Source organism: Akebia trifoliata, unplaced genomic scaffold, assembly GCF_017979445.1.
Source record: "Akebia trifoliata isolate Shusen 1 unplaced genomic scaffold, ASM1797944v1 Contig01401_ERROPOS500000, whole genome shotgun sequence".
Taxonomy (NCBI): domain Eukaryota; kingdom Viridiplantae; phylum Streptophyta; class Magnoliopsida; order Ranunculales; family Lardizabalaceae; genus Akebia; species Akebia trifoliata.
In genome coordinates, this window is record NW_028237691.1 from 420,719 (window position 1) to 437,893 (window position 17,175).

General features: G+C 36.0%; 6 non-coding genes across 6 annotated transcripts; all 6 read left to right on the top strand.

Moving 5' to 3' along the window:
• Nucleotides 1–4,169: 4,169 nt before the first annotated feature.
• On the top strand, nucleotides 4,170–4,251 carry LOC147380439 (small nucleolar RNA snoR26). The gene has a single exon (XR_015175334.1). It is a non-coding gene; the product is annotated as a small nucleolar RNA snoR26 (small nucleolar RNA).
• Nucleotides 4,252–4,290: 39 nt separating this feature from the next.
• On the top strand, nucleotides 4,291–4,381 carry LOC147380440 (small nucleolar RNA snoR27). The gene has a single exon (XR_015175336.1). It is a non-coding gene; the product is annotated as a small nucleolar RNA snoR27 (small nucleolar RNA).
• A 1,393-nt stretch (nucleotides 4,382–5,774) lies between these two features.
• LOC147380441 (small nucleolar RNA snoR26) lies at nucleotides 5,775–5,866 on the top strand. The gene has a single exon (XR_015175330.1). It is a non-coding gene; the product is annotated as a small nucleolar RNA snoR26 (small nucleolar RNA).
• Nucleotides 5,867–6,570: 704 nt separating this feature from the next.
• On the top strand, nucleotides 6,571–6,661 carry LOC147380442 (small nucleolar RNA snoR27). The gene has a single exon (XR_015175327.1). It is a non-coding gene; the product is annotated as a small nucleolar RNA snoR27 (small nucleolar RNA).
• A 305-nt stretch (nucleotides 6,662–6,966) lies between these two features.
• LOC147380443 (small nucleolar RNA snoR26) lies at nucleotides 6,967–7,058 on the top strand. The gene has a single exon (XR_015175331.1). It is a non-coding gene; the product is annotated as a small nucleolar RNA snoR26 (small nucleolar RNA).
• Nucleotides 7,059–7,095: 37 nt separating this feature from the next.
• On the top strand, nucleotides 7,096–7,186 carry LOC147380444 (small nucleolar RNA snoR27). Its single transcript, XR_015175326.1, has one exon. It is a non-coding gene; the product is annotated as a small nucleolar RNA snoR27 (small nucleolar RNA).
• Nucleotides 7,187–17,175: the final 9,989 nt, after the last annotated feature.

The following is a 17,175-nucleotide window of genomic DNA, read 5'->3' on the forward strand; positions in this document are numbered from 1 at the left end:
TGTATGGCGTGAAGGAAGGTGGCTTCGAACCAGGGATTAGTTCAATCTCGTGGTCGATGTCACGCCTTGGCGGTAGCTTTTTTGGCAACTCTGAAGGCATGATGTCTGAAAATTCAGCAAGCATATCAGCCACAGACTTGTCAATAGGCAGCCCTCGGCTACTCTTAATCTCTATCGCAGTCACAAGGTATGTGTCATGTCCCTTCCTCAGCCCATCTCTAACTTGTAAAGTTGACAGCAAACCTGTCTTCTTCTTTGCTTCCACTGCTTTGCCCATTCCCCTATTCACAGTAGGAATAAAACAAGGGTTCGGACCATCAGCAATAATAATTCCCCCCATATGTGGCAGCAATGCTACCTTTGCCTGTATGAAGAAATCGTTTCCCAAGATGACTTCAAAGTCGTCCAATGGTACACACATCAGACTCATTTTTCCAGTCCACTCCCCAACCTGAGTGGTCACATCCAAAGCCATACCCTGTATCGGCTTGGCCTCTGAATTAACTGCCTTTATCCGACTCAAATTCTTGGCGATTTACAATTTCAACCGCCCCACTTCTCTATTTGCGACAAAGGTGTGTGTTGCCCCTGTGTTCACCATAGCTTCCACAGGTACTCCGTTAACAATGGCCTTCACATACATTAGGCCATTGCACAGAGAGCATCCATGCTGCAACACGTTTAACAGTTGCAGGGGGTTCACCCTCGTGGGCTCCCCCTCGGTTTCCCCTTCTATTGCAACAAGCGCCAAAAGCTTTTCCCGTTTCGGACAGTTCCTCATACGGTGAGATCCATTATAGAGAAAACATCCCTTGACTTGGTTTGGTCTAGAGACATTCTCGTCAGTTTTGGACTTAATTTTGATCTCTGTCCTTTTCCCACCTTTAAAACTGTCACGGTAAAGTTTCTTTGTCTTACCCTTGTTATTGGCTTTGTCAGAATTTTTGGTGCTGGTTGATGCAGTCCCCTTGTAATCAACCAAGCTATCTGCCGCAGCCATTGCAGCGGGTAAATCCTTCACACCCTGTCTCCGGAGTTCTGCTTGCTCCCATGCTTGCAGCCTTGTCAGAAAGTTAAACAGCTTGTCATAGTCGGACATATTCTTGATGTCGAACATTAGTGAAGAAAACTGCTTCTCGAACAGTGCCCGTGTGCTTCAATTTTCGCAAAGCATCACGGGCCATCCATGCTACATTGCATAGAAGAAACTGCTCCTTCAGTTCCTTTTTCAAGACATCCCATGTCTCGATGTTGGGCCTCCCAAGTGCAATATTTTCGTCGGATCGAGTCCTCCACCAAAGCTTTGTAGCTCCCGTGAGATACATGCTAGTAAGAGTCACCTTCTCTCCATCCGGGGTATAGACAGCCTTAAAATATTGCTCCATGTCCCATAGGAAGTTTTCCAATTCTTTAGCGTTCCTGGCTCCACCGAAAGATTTCGGTTCAGGCACCTTTGCCTTCTGTGACGACTTACCACCCGCGGGTGCAAGTCTCACTGCTCTCTTTAGAATTACCAACTCGTCGGTGAGGGATTGAAGTTTTGCTTTGAAAACAGTCGTGAGAGAGACTACATCAGCGGTTAAATCCTTATATTTGACCTTCCAACCCTGATTAGACTCCTCAAAACTCTTTTCCAGCACTTCAATACGTTTTTCCATCCGCGAGGAAGACGTTTCCCCTTTATCACCACTAGGAATTCTGGTTGAGAGTTCAGCCAGCAACACTTCGAGTTGGCTAACTAGATCTCGAACCGCCTCAATTGCACTACCACCAGCCATTAACCGTGCTCTGATACCAAATTGTCACGGGGACAATGTTACAGGTTAAAATTTTTCTTATTTTAATTACTGTTCTTGCTCGTGATGGCACTAGAACCACTCTAGTCTCAGCCTTTACTCAAACACACACACACAACAGGTTAAGACAATAGCCCAATTTCTTTACTGCACATATTAGGGAGTATACAGACTCAGCCCATTGTCTTTCTCATGACAATGGAGGTTATTTTTACAGCAACTCTAACAAAACTGCTCGGTCACATGACACATGTCCAACATCTAGGGACTAAGCTTACATCAGCCCACATGTGTCCTCTCAATGGAGAGGCCACATGTCTCACTAACCAACTCCTCAAGCCACAAGCTTGACACCTGTTATTCTCTAAGAAAACTTCCCTAACCTCCTTGCTAGGTGTCCTCCTTGCATGCAACCACACAGCCAACCGCCCTACACCTTGCTGCATAGCTTGCTCTATGGCTACAGCTATGTCTCTCTAGTCATTTCGTGGATACCAGCTATCTCCACGTCGAGTGCCTAGGCTACACGCCTATGCACGCCCCTCGCTGTCCAGCTCGTCTCTAGGGCACACCTACACTATGCACCCACTCACAAGCTACGTCTCAGCCGATAGCCCGTGTGCCCGTGTGCCTACTTCACACGGAGTGCCCCCCCTCAAAGAGTACACTAAGTCTTTTGCCTATTTCCAGAAGGGAACATCATTTCATGGGACCGATTATACTGGGTCATGGGTCGGGTTTGGAGCTCCGACCCAAAGATCCGTTTTCTCCCATGTTGCATAGGACATCCCTAACACTCCCTAGGATGCCTTGCTATCTCCCGGGACCTCCCACGTGTGGCTCGTTAACTTAAGCCGTCATCACGTGTAGCCCTCACAGCACGCTGCATGCCCACACGGCTCGTTGCCCTGCTCACACCGCCCGTTGCCCTGTTCGCCCGACATGTTGTTCAACCCACACGGCTCGCTGTCTTGCCCACATAGGTTACTGATGCGTGCAGTATAGCCTCTGACACGCAGCCCTTCCATGCTTACAAGTAAAGGGGCTAACACTAGTCCATAACATTGCCACTTTATTTAAACATGAGTGTTTGATGATGTATTTTATTAATCACTCGGTGCACATAACACCAATCGTCCACTTGATGTAAATAACCAATCATCTATCAAAACATACTACAACATAAGCGTTTGATGATGCATTTCATTGAACACTTGGTCTATAACAAAAAGCATCGAACTCAAGGTAGAAATTCAAACAGAGCATCGAACAAGTGGTATTCATGATGCTCAACATGGTGGTGGTGCCACTCGTGAGAAAGAAAATAAAAATAAAAAAGAATAAAACTTACTCGATAAGGTGTTCCACTAGTATATATGAACATGTAATGGGCCAAAAATGAAGAAGAACGTCCGATTTTTGGAGGAACTCTGACAGTGAAGACTGTTCGAATTGGGTGCTTTCATCTATTGGGGGTGCCCTAATCCTTATTGGGGTGCCTTTCGTACACGGGTTGCCTAATTGAATAATTATGGTGTCTTTAACATAATCCTTTAGCTTCCGGTAATGGGTATTCGTGGAACCAACTGATAACCGACTCGTTGATAACCCTAATTTCTTCTCAACATAATAAAAGGATCGACTGAACACCTTGTGCCTCTCGCTCTGTTGGTGCGGCAAACAAGGTTAGTGAAAGGCAGGCTCTGGTAAGTTTCTTCTACTTGTAATCTGACGACTCTCTCTTCCTCATAAACAATACAAAAGAAGAGAAAAGAAACTTCCAAACTTAAATCTCATTCCAACAATCGTTTTACATTGTCTTGATAATTTCTATCAATCAGATATGAAAAATCCCCAACAGAATCTTCATTCTAGCTGTACTCCTTCATCCAAGCGAGAATGAGGGTTTAACAAGTTAGAATTAAAATCAGGTAGAGATCTTCTTGGATGATTTCTCTCTCTCTCTCTCTCTCTCTCTGCAACAATAACAATAACAATGAACCCAAGTTCCTAAACTTGTCATGATTGAGTTCAAACTTCAAACAAGGCAAACTCACTTTAATACTGAGATGAGATGAGAGTTATTTAGGGTTTCATTCTTTCAGATCTTTTTTCGTCTTAAAAAAAATAAGAATATACACCATATATGTTTATACAATAAAGTCACACCATATAAAATGAGATTTCGTGACTAGCATCTATCATATCCAATAGATGACTTGTCCCGCAGATCTGAGTTATGTGGGTCTTTAGCTAATCCAAACACAATGGACTCAATGCCGGTTTGGATGTTATTCCAGTATGAATAACTTGATTCAAGCTCAAAAGATGGTATGGGCTCTGTTCTAATTGTGATTTAATAAGTTATTTATGACAGTATCAATGATGTATTGCTTCCTTTTGTTTTTGATTGCTAGTGAAAAAAACTATGGGGAAATTTCAGTCTGAGATGCTTGTTTTTTTTTTTTTTTTTACTATGCACATACTTAATGTTGCTGGATCAGTGATGTTATTCTTAAACTGCGTTATCTATCTGAAACTCCATAGAATGGATTCAAGATGACTATTTCCTACTGAGATCCAGTGACCATATATTCATGTTTTGATTGAACTCTTTTACCTTTTTTTTTTGTTGGTTGTCATTTTGCTTTATTCACTTTGTTGATCTTGAGCAGAGTGGTGATCTTTGTTTGTTGTTCTCCAGGTAAGATCTGAAGACCCATGCCTTGAAAGAAGATATAACTCTACAAAGAATTAAATAATGTTACTGATGTAGTAATACTGCTATTGTCCATCGATGTCATGCTGTATTACTGCAGGTTCAACCACTAGTGTAGCCCCACATTGGCGGTGATGGTATGGGCGCTCAGTGGGATGCCACCAGTGACATGGTTGGACTTGACAACAAGATATGCATTTATTTTTAATTGATTGACAATAAGATATGTTGTCCATTTCACCTTGTTAAACCTCAACACATTCTCCATTGAACCATTACTCCACTGTCGTATTGCTTCCCTTTACTCTCTTAACGGTCACCACCTACTACCAAGTTATCATACTGAGGATTGAAGCTGTCTCGGTTTACCTTGGGTCACAATGGGTCTCTTCTGTTAGGTTCCAAGTGACTCTCAAACCGATTATAAACATTTGTTCCTTAATGTGTTTCATAAAGAGTAAAGTGGGTCATTTGCTTCATTTGATGTGCTTGAATTCTTGGTTTGTGTTATCCATATGGGTTTCCTTTGGTTTTTACATCATTCTGTTGTTGCTTTGTATTCTAATCTACTTTTATTAGAGCATTGGGGCTGGATGCATCTCGTCATGAATGAGGTTGTCAGTTATGTGGTAGAACAATGTTCCTGTTATGATACTGGAACAGTGAATACCATGATTGACCATCAAGTTTATATTTTAATTGGAAATCACATTTATGATTCATATTCTTTTGTTCAAGTTTTGAATGTAATATCGGGTGATAAAAAATTATGTCATGGAAGCCACAAGTTTCTTTTGAGATATTCCATTTCCAATCCACACAAGGATTTTCCTTTTAGCTTACCTTTACTGCACTTAAAGTAGAGTGGTGGATGTTATGATTTCTTCAAGTTAGATCAGAAGATCCATGCCTTATATAACTTTACAAAGAATTGAATAACGTTTGTGATATATGACCATGTATGCGGTCATTGTTAATTTTAGATGTTATTACTATTATGGATGGGTAAGCCTGTTTTTGATGAGATCAGTAACTCGTTGAAGGCGGGAATTGAACCTAGATCTATGCTATCATCACCCATAAACTTTACCAACTAAACCAGCTGGCACTATTCAATTGATTACATTATGATCCAGCCTATATTATCAATGTGCTTGCTTTCTTGATAGTTCTTTTATATATTATTGGTTTATGTGTAAAGGTGGTGTTTTGACTTCTACCTCTTTTTGTTCTTAATTTGATTTAATCAATCAATTATGATAGCATCATTGATGTGTTGCTTCCTTTCGTTATCTTTGCACTTTGATTGCTAGTGAAGAAATCTATGGGGAAATTTAAGTCTAAGATGCTTGTTTTATTCTATTTTACCATGTACTAGCTTAGGCCCTATGTGGATACACCTCTCTGCGCAAGATCAGGTTTTTGGAGCTTATCAAATAAGAGTAAAAACCTCTCCGTGCAAGAGCAAAAACCTCTCTCTGCGTTATCTATCTGAAACTTCATCGGATTCAAGATGACTCTTACCTACTGAGATCCAGTGACAGTATTTTCTTGTTCTGATTTCATTCTTTTATTTATTTATTTTTTTTCATTTTGCTTTTAGCTTCCTTTTACTGAGCTTAAAGTAGAGTGGGCGTTAGTTATATTCATTTTGTTGTTCTTCAAGGAAGATTTGAAGACTCCCCGTGGCTTCAAAGAAGATATAGCTCTACAAAGAATTGAAATAGTTAAGTATATAACAATACAATTTGTGGTTATTGTTAATCAATAACATTATTTATTTACTCATTTATTTTTTGATCCATAAGCCTGTTTTTAATGAGATCAGTAATCGGTGATGGCGGGAATTGAAATCAGGTCTATGGTATTATCGCCCTTAAACTTTACCAACTAAGCCAGCTGACACCTTCCAATCAATTACATTATAATCTGGCCTATATTATCAACATGTCTGCTTTCTTGATAGTTTTGTTTTATTTATTTATTATAATTAATCGTTTAAGCGTAAAGGTGGGGCTTTGATAGTTCTCTTACCTCGTTCTCATAGTTACTGTTTCTGGTTCAGTGATGCTATTCCTAAACTACGTTATCTATCTGGAACTCCATAGTAAGGATTCAAGATTACTACTACCTACTGAGACCTAGATACATTATTTTCATATTTTAATTGATTTCTTTACTAGTGTTTTTATTTCCAGCTTCCTTTTACTGACTTGAAGTAGTGGACGTTAGTGATATCGTTTGTTGTTCATCAAGTCCAATTTGAAGACCCATGCCTTGAAATAAGATTTAGCTCTACAAAGAATTGAATAATGGTGGTGGTATACAACTACCATATATGGTGACTCTCAATTAATGACATTATGGTCTGGCCTATATCATCAACATGCTTGCTTTCTTGATATTTTTTATTTTATTTATTGGTTTAGGTGTAAAGGTGGGGCTTTAATGACGGCATCAATGATGTACTGCTTCCTTTCGTTATCCTTGCACTTTGATTGCTAATGAAGAAAACTATGGGGAAATTTCAATCTGAGATGCTTCATTTTCATTGTTTTTACTATAGACATGCTAAAATTTACTGGATCAGTGATGTTATTCCTAAACTGCGTTATCTATCTGAAATTCCATAGAATGGATTCAAGATGACTATTTCCTACTGAGATCCAGTGACATTATTTTAATGATTTGATTGAATTCTAATACATTTTTTTTTCTTCTGTTGGTTGTCATTTTGCTTTTAGATTCCTTTTGCTGATGTTAAATAGAGTGGTGGTCATTTGTGATATTCATATTGCTTCCCTTTATTCTCTTAAATGGTCACCATTGATTTGGTTTAGGCAGACCACTAGGGTCATCTCTCCTACTCTGAACATCCCACTCCACAATTAGCATCCATTGAGCTTATCAACTTGCACTGTTGTCAGGACGGGCAATCTCTTGCAAACTCATCTATCTGCTCTCGATCTGTTCAGGTCTGACCAAGAATACAATATTTATTCTAGGATCAAATCGCAACAATGGAACTTGATCTGAAATCATTTTAATGTAGTCCGAGATCTGAGAATGGTCATAGGATTTTAGGATTTTACTTGATTCCAAATATCAATCTAGCATTGACAATGATGAAAACTCATAACAGATCTTCCATAGAAATGCAAATGGTCTTGAAATGCTACATGAATGATCAATAAAAACTGAAGTAGCAGATTCATGTCCAGCCTTACCCATAAAAAACAGTAGTGAATTTCAACATTCTAGACATCAGTTTGCAAGTTTCTTCCTGGAAAGTAGTGGAGATATTGATCAAAGCTAGTTGGTTGGTGCCCTTTGTGCCTACTGAATTATTGCAGAGATGAGGTGAATATGGCTCGTGCTACAAGCCTGCAAGTATAGATGGGTCTTCTTGAACAATAGATCTAACAAAGTAAGAGATACCCTCATCAGTTTCTCAGGGGTTGATTCCCTCAACAATGTCCCTTTCTAATGATGTCATTTGATGGTTTATTTTTGCCTATACTAATGAAAAAAAAAAGACGGTATATTTTTTCCTATTTACCTTTACTACGTTTTTATTTACTTATAGTTTTTAATTCCATTTTAAGAATTGAGCTTATATGAACTGTTTCAGGTCAAGGGTGTTGAAAACCTCTCTGGAGAACGATTTGCAAGTTATTCAGATTAAAGTGTGTAAGTTAGGTCTCAAAGTTGGATCACCGATTTGAACCTTCACGGAGTAATGGGTAGTTTGTGTTTTATGTAATATATTTGATTGTGGACTGAAATTAATTAATATCATATCTTATATGTAATTGTGAAGGAGATTGTTCTTATTGATTGACTATTATATGAAAATGAGCACATTCTTATTGGTTGCTTGATTCTCACATGATTGTGAAAAGTAGTCTTTTGAAGATGCTCTCACTGCCCTATGAAACAAGATGTTTTCTCACACCAAGTATCTCTTTGACAGTCCCTCTTTACTTTCAGTTATAAACTTAAAGACTGAAAGAGTTGTATTTCCTTGTTAGCTGGTCTTCGATTCTTCCACTAACTTGGTCTCCGGGTATCATTTGTAATGCAAGAAATCAGTCTAGTACAAAACAAAAAATGCTATTATAGAAGATTTCCTTGGGTCACCAATCTGCGTTTGAAAACATTTCAAATGTAATTGATTTACTATGTAACGAGAAATCTATCACCGAGATATCGACAAGTTTAACAAATCTGATTCTTTGGGTGGACATGGTATCTTTTTTTATTTTTATTTCTTGGACGGGGTAAGTGTTGTGATCCGTGGGCCCCCTTAGTAGGGGCGAGGCAACTGGCCTCTTAGAGCACCATAACTTGCTCAAATCCCTTGGGTACATCCAATACTCCCACAAACCTCACATACCATTTAAGCCAGGGTAAATCCAGGTGTGGGCAGCCAATGGGTGGCTGAATTCAAGACCCTCTTGCCATTACGCCTAACACTTTGTTGGTTAAGGGTATTGGAAATAATCTAGTTGTCTAGTTGTTGTTTTAGTCTTAGTTATTATTTTAGTAAATTTTTTTATTTATTTCTTATTTAGAAGGGTAGTTTTGTCTTTTAACTCTATTATTATTATAAATTCTTGCCAAGTTCTTAGATTGAGACATGACTATCATTCTTCTAAAAAACAATTTGGTATCAAAGACAAGGAATTTTGCCCTCTCCCTTGGTTCCTCTCCTCTTTATTAACTAAATCTTAACCTAAAGCAATCTCATTCAATCTTTTTCTTTTGGGGGTTTTTTAATTTTTTTCCTTTTATCGTAGGTTGTGATAAGGATTTATTCACATTCTGCGATAATCTTTCTACGTTGTGTTTCTACCCTACGTTAGGGTTTGTTTATCCAAATTAAAAAAAAAACAAAAAATCCCTACGATAATAGTAGTAACTGTCAATCAGGATCTAGAAAAAGGATTTTTAAAACCCTAATTTCATAGACATTATGAATAAAATTTATAATAAATCCTCTAATTAGATATTATTCATTTTTAGTCCATAATAATTATTGATTTTAATTAAATGATGTATTTTGGAACTAATTACAGTAATTTTCGTGTAATAAGGAAAACTCGTAAATTTTTGGAGATGAATCAGAAAAATCCAAAGCATTCACCGCAATCATGGATCCGAACAAAGTCAACAGACCAAAACCCAGACCCAATGGGCCCTCATGGACTGCGGTGCTCATGTTGAGTAGGGTGGTACAGTGAATAGTGTAACTCTCATCGAGATTTGTACAGTATGTTGGTGGCGAAAAAGAGTTTTGATTGAAATCAAGTTACAAAATTGTGCGAATTCAGACCAGAACTTAAGGAGGTGAAGAGAAAGATAGAAAAATCTCTGAATAATTTAAAATTAGATTTTTATTTTTTTGTTCTTTTCTTAAGTTCAATTTTGTAAAGAGACTTTGCCAAATTCGATTCCAATATCAATTAAGATAAATTCTTCTTTTCTCATCTTTCCCTTTTTTATTTTTCTTTGATTGATTTTATAATGTTTCTTAGCTAAACTTCCGTTAGAGAGTTCAATGAAGCCAAAACAAAATATAATGAATAAACTTGTTCTGAATCTATCATGCTTTAATGTTCTTAATTGATTTATTTTTTATTTATAAGTATTGAATGTCTATTTTAAATTATCGAGAATTCTGATGGTTTAATCTTAGATAAGTTCAAGTTAAATCATACTTAGTTACTGTAATTGATTTTAGACGTCTATATTTATTTATTTAAAAAGGAATCATACTTTTAAATTATTGTGTGTTAAACCAGATTAACTTTCCAATCTACGGGCATTAGCTTTGTCTGAGTAGATTGAGATAAAAACGATTCGAACTTGTTTTATTTATTATATTTTTTATGGTGGATTTGACTGATCTAATATTTTTTATTTTTATTTTTTATAGTTCTTATATTTCATTAGTTTAATTATTTATTCAAAAACTAGTTTTTAATTGGTTACTCGTAGTTTTTAATTGGTTTTAAGTTAGAAGGATAATTGGATAGGGTTGTTTCTAGGGATCGACCCTTACTTGTTAAGGTTTTTATATTTTTATTATATTATTCTTATTGATTCATAACTATAGCTTGAACAAATTGGCGACCACTGTCGGGGACAACGGTTTGATCTAATACATTTTAAACAAAATTCCGATTAAGATTTTTACAAATCGAAGTTTTATTTTGTAGAAAAATTAGAAAAAAAATTTGTTGGATTTTTGAATCACACGCGAGCAAAATCCTAAATTTTTTCTTTTTTTTTTTGTTAGAATTTCACTGCGGTGCCTTGGTCAACCTGAGCGGTGCGATCGAACCTCAAGTTTCACATCTCGGATTTTTTACAATGAAATTTTGTAGATTCCAAAAATTGAATGAAATAGTAGGTTTATGGAATTTTGACTATGATTTGTCTTCTGTTTTTAGTCGAAGGATTTGACGAGAAATGACGTGGTTAGAAAATTTATTATTATCCAGATCTGATTCTTTGACGAAAAAAAAACTTTTCTTTTTTCCTTTTAGATTAAACTTGTAGTAGGTTTTACTTTTACAAAGTTCAAAGTTAAGAGTTTAAATTTTATTTTATTAATCTGAGAAAGCTCGGAGTGTAATAAATTTAGGGAAGGATAATAGTGGGATGTAATTGTCTCGGCCTCTCGGGTTCGTACACTGAAATTGATGTCGGTGGCCCGAGTCAACTCAACTAGTACATCTCCCGTCTAGAACAAGAGGTAAGACTTGTTCTTCCCATGAAACTCCAGTTAGTGGGTTTCTGTACTGCTTTTATTTGATTATTCTTGCATACTTGGATTTGTACTTAGTAAAAAGGGCACCCTTACGAGGATGATATTATAAGATAAGAATTAGATTTCATCATCGATTTCTTATCTTTTTAGGGAGAATTGAATTCACAACATAAAATTAATTAAAATTTGGTTAGACTTGACTTTAGGTCTCATCGAGCTCAATAGGTAAAGCTAGTTTGAGTTGCCCCAATTGCATTTCTTGATCAAGGTCAGTGCCTAAGCAAAATCTTTTCCTGTTGTACCCTATTGTATTAAGGGGATAGACTACCTCTATTCTAGACGAAGATGTGATTTAAGAGTGCCCTTACTTCGTATTGTGCACCGCCTCTCATTTGGGGGTTAAATTACCTGACTCTGATTTCATAGAACTAGGTTGGAAGCTCAGATTATTCCTTTGAAACACTTAAGAGTTGTCTAGTCTATAGAACCCATAAAGTATTGTGTGAATTTATTCTTGTTTTCTGTGCAGGTCCGTATTGTATGTTAAAATAGTTATAGAACCTCAAGCAGATTTACATCGTCATTGAGTTTAGGAGAGAATCATCGTCATGGAGTCTATGTAGGCCAATATGCGTAATTCTAAAAATTCTTAGTGGATGTCAACACCTAGTTCGTTTAACCAACCATACCACATAGATAATTGATTTTCCTCGAATACTATATCTGGACAGAACGAGTTCACATAAGGTAGTCACTTTGGTAACCATGAGGATTTATATATACATGACACCTCGATGATGAATCCAACCATAATTCTCCAACAATCCTATAATTTTTAATAATTCTTCGAATATAAAGTTATAGAACTAGAGTCAACATTCAATCACTCTTATATGTCCTTAGAGTCCTTTATGACTGAGTTGTTAAATCAACAACAACAAGACATTGGTCCAGCCTTAGTCAGCTTGAGAACTTAGTTGAATCACCTAACACTATTTTAGAAAAAGGGAAAATTGCTTAATTTGAAATTGAGGATACCTCAATCTCAAAAAATCCACTATTATTTCAAAATACCATTAGCAACCAGTTCCATTGTTTTGAGGAATTTGATGATTGTCTATCAATGATTGATAAACCCTTATCAATTGAAGTCTAAACACAAATCAATGAGATTTCAGATCCAACCATAGTAATTGTTGAATTCCAACTAAGCCAACTAATCTTAAAACAAAGAGAGAATGATCAATTTTCAAATGAGATAACCCCCGAGAGCCAACTCGTGTTTCAAATTCCCAATGATTGTATAAGTATGGCTAAGGAAACTGATCCACCATCAGAGGAGAATATTGTCCAAGAGGAATCAAGGAAAATTTCTGAAAATTTGACCATTACCAAGTGCGAAACTTCTTTAAAGGTCAGTACAGAAAATCAAACTTCATATCCCATCTAGCCTATAGTTCTACAAGATTGCAAAGACCTAGTTTGTCTTACAATCTTTGTTTTCTTAGGGAACACGATGGTTGAGAATTGTTACAACAAGGTGATGACTGAGGACATACATAAGATGTTGATCATTTTGCAAAATACTCTGCATGTTTTTAGGACGATACAAATTTGTTTAATTATCATCAAGGGTAGGAAGTCGATCAAGGTATCTGTCAAATTAGATGTTAGGAAAATATCTAGAAATTAGACCTTTTGATAGGCCCGATTGAAGACGTTAAACTTAATGTTTTTGGGAGCCAACCTTATGTTTTTATTTTTTTAGGATTAGTAGTATAGTTAGGATTTCTTTGTTTATACTTCCATGTAGAACCTTAGTTTTCCTTCTTTCTCTCAATCTGAACTAACCAATTGAGGAAACAAATGGTTAATAAAAAAAGAAGGATTATGATTTCTTTATTTCTTATATTAGGATAGTTAGGTTGTTTTTCTATTTTAGGTAAGATTTCTTTAATGCAAAACTATTTTGAACATTATCATTTTATCTCTAAATCTTTTCAAATGAGCCGTAACAATATTTTGTACATTAATGCTCAATCCATTTCAGGTGTGATATAACATTTATCTCTATTTCCTTATTACTTGCATATTGAGGACAATATTTCCTAATTTCATAAATTTTATGGATAAAATCTACAGTAAATCCTCTAATTAGATATAATTCATTGTTAGTTCATAATAATTATTAATTTTAATTAAATGATGTATTTTGAAACTAATTACAATTATTTTCGTGTAACAAGAAAAAATCGCAAATTTCTGGAGACGAATCAGATAAAAGTCGAAGCATTCATTACGATCACGGATCCGAATAAAGTCAACAAACCAAGACCCAGTGGGACCTCATGGACCATGGTGGCTAGGTTGGGTAGGGCGATGTGATGAATAGTGCATGACTCCCTCGAGATTCGTACAGTATGTTAGCGGCGAAAAAATATTTGGACTAAAATCATGTTATAGAATCGTGCGAATTCAAAAAGTTATCCAAAACCTCAAAAAATCCTAATTTAGTGTCTATAAATAAGGGACCAGACTAGATCTCAATAAAGAGGATAGGAAGATGTAGAGAAAGATAGAAAAATCTCTGAATAGTTTAGAATTTGGTTTTTATTTTTTTGTTCTTTTCTTAAGTTTGATTTTGTAAGGAGACTTTGCTAAATTCAGTTCCAAAATCAATAAAGATAAATTCTTCTTTTCTCATCTCTCTCTTTTTATTTTATTTTTTGATTGATTTTATAATGTTTCTTGGCTAAACCTCAATTAAAGAGGTCAATGAAGCTCAAGCAAAATATAATAAATGAACTTGTTCTGAATCTATCATGCTTTAATGTTTTTAATTGATTTACTTTTTGTTTATAAGTATTGAATGTCTATTTTAAATTATCGAAAATTCTGATGGTTTAATCTTAGATAAGGTCAAGTTAAATTATGCTTAGTTCTGGTAATTGATTTTAGATGTTTATATTTGTACATTTAAAAAGGAATCATTGTTTTTAATTATTGTGTGTGCTAAATCAGATTCACTTTTTGAATAATGGGCATTAACTTTGTCTGAGTAGATTGAGATAAAAACGATTCGAGCTTATTTTATTTATTATATTTGTTAGGATGGATTTGATTGATCTAACATTTTTTATTCTTATAGTTTCTATATTTCATTGGTTTAATTAAATATTTTTAAATTAATTTTTAATTGGTTACTCGTAGTCTTTAATTGGTTTTAAGTTAGAAAGATAATTGGATAGCGTTGTCTCTGTGGAACGACCCTTGCTTGCCAATGTTTTTATATTTTTGTTCTATTATTCTTATTGATTCATAACTACAGCTTGAACATCTATGTTTAGAGTGTGCGACAACAATTATTAGCATTGTTTCTGCCTATGACAACAGTAGTTGCTATTTTAGGTGCTGCGACATCAACTATTAGCCACTTTTTCGCCTTACAATAGCAACAATGACTGCTTAGGTGTATACGACAGCAACTATGCTAGTGTTTGGTGTCCTACGACAATAATAGTTGTTGTTTTGGGTGCTGCGACAACCTCTAATAGCATCATTTTTGCCTACAACAACAACAATGGTTGTTCTGGGTGCTATGACATCAACTATTAGCCATTTTTCTACCCTACGATAGCAACTAAGTTAGTGTTTGATGCCTTACGACATCAACAGTGACTGTTTTGGTGCTGTTGACAACGATTATTAACAATTCAGTGTTGTCGATAGCAATCAAGAGTAATTTTTCTACCTTGTCATAATAGGAGTGGCTGTATACGATAGTAACAAAGGTTCTTGTTGTTGTCCTTCGACAGTACTACTATGAGAAATCTCTCTTTGACCCAAAGTTTCTTATTGTTCATAATGCACAATGACGACAACTCACGAGACTAAGGATTCTACCACAATCCTTGGGACAAATTCCTCAATTTAGCGTATACCAATGCCTAACTAGAATGTCGAAATTTCCAATCTTGGTCTCGGTCTTTGTGACTTTATTTGGGTAGTAGAGGTAAATCTGGATGGCTTTTGGGCAACGTCACTAAACCACTACTCACTGATATCAAATTTGATCAATGGGAGATCGATAACTGCACTATTCTTAGATTACTATTTAACTCAATGGAATAGCGGATCTATACCATGTTTATGTATCACGAAACTGTTTTATCATTGTGGTCAGCACAAACTCAGACATATGCTCACGTTAGGAAGACTCATGGGTTTATGAACTTTACTGAGACATTACCTAAGGAACACATAGTGTAGTTGATTATTTTGGGTTTCTTTAGTTTTATTGGGAGGAGCTTTCTTATTATGAGTCTATGACTGAGTTATCTATAGAAGCAGCTAGGTTTGTGGTTAAGAGGATTGGTCGACAATAGACATACCAGTTTCTCATGGGTTTATGACCTGAGTTTGAGGCACTTCAGACCTAAATCCTTAATACTACTCTTTACCTCCTTTATTTGAAATATTTGCGACTATTGACAATGATAAACATTATCATTGTATTGTTCCTTTTCAAACTCAGGTCTCTGACATTTTTTCTGTTTCCACTACAGATTTGATGGCTCTAGCAGCTAACTCGAATTTTCCCAACACTCGTACCCCCGAGAACTGGGAATAGTGACCATGATAACTGTGGTCGTGGCAAAGGGAGTGGCCTTACTTACAGTCATTGTGGGAATGATGGCCATGAGAAGGCCCGCTACTTTCAACTTTATCCACATCTATTGCAATCTCCTGCCACTTCATCTTTGGGACAATTTGCTCCTTTCATTGATCCTCCGTCTTCACTTGACACTATTGATTTGCAATAGCTACAGACTTAGATTGTCACTATTATTCACGATCAGATTCATACTGACACTCATTCATCTCCGACTGTGGCTTCAATTACTACACTTCCAGGTACATCTTTTGATTTTCATGCCACTCAGTCTGGTTTTACTCCTCTGACATGTGTTATTGATTCTAGTGTCTCTGATCACATGATCGGTGAGTCTAGTCATTTTATTTCTTCTATTTTTTTTTTACAACCTATTGGGAGGTTCGCCTTGTTAATAGATCTCTTATCCCTATCCACAGCAAGGGTATCACCCCCTTATCCTCTGGGATTTTCCTAGATTTTGTCTTCATGTCTCTCACCTATCTTTTAATATTTTGTCCGTGAGTAGTATTACTAAGTCTCAAAATTGCTTAGTTACTTTTTTTCCTACTCATTGTATTTTTCAAGACCTGACTTTGAAGATTTTGAAGATGATTTTTTGCAAGGGGTATGAGAGGGATGGGCTGTACTTATTTGGATCTCAACCTGTTGTTGTTTCGACCTTTATACTTCCATCCTCTAGAAGCCATACGTTTTCATCTCAGACTCTTGATTTATGACATGCTCGCTTAGGACATGTCAATTTTCAGCACTTATGTTCTTTATTTTTTTACTTTAAAAACTGCTTGTAGTTGACACAAATTTCAATGCTCTGTGTGTGAACTTTCTAAACATACATACACTTCTTAGTTCATTTATGAAATTTTTTGTGTGAAATGATCGTGAATTTTATGAGGGGTATTTTCGTAATTTTGTCAAATTCTGTGAAAATTAGCGAAATGATTTATTTGGTTTCGATTTGTTGTTTTATGTGTTTGAATGGGTTTTCCTAAGCGTAATGTAGGCTCTAGGGTTGTTTTGATGTTAGGGGTATTTTGGTAATTTGATCATTTTTAGTGATTTTTATCGTGAAGCTTCTTTTTGGTCTGCAAAATGATGATTTCTATGTTCCTGGGGTCGTATTTTCCTAACGTAGCGTGGTTTCTAAGTTTTGTCAGTTCGAGATACCTCATCCGGATTTCTGAAACATATCTGGTAACAAAATAAAGCATTA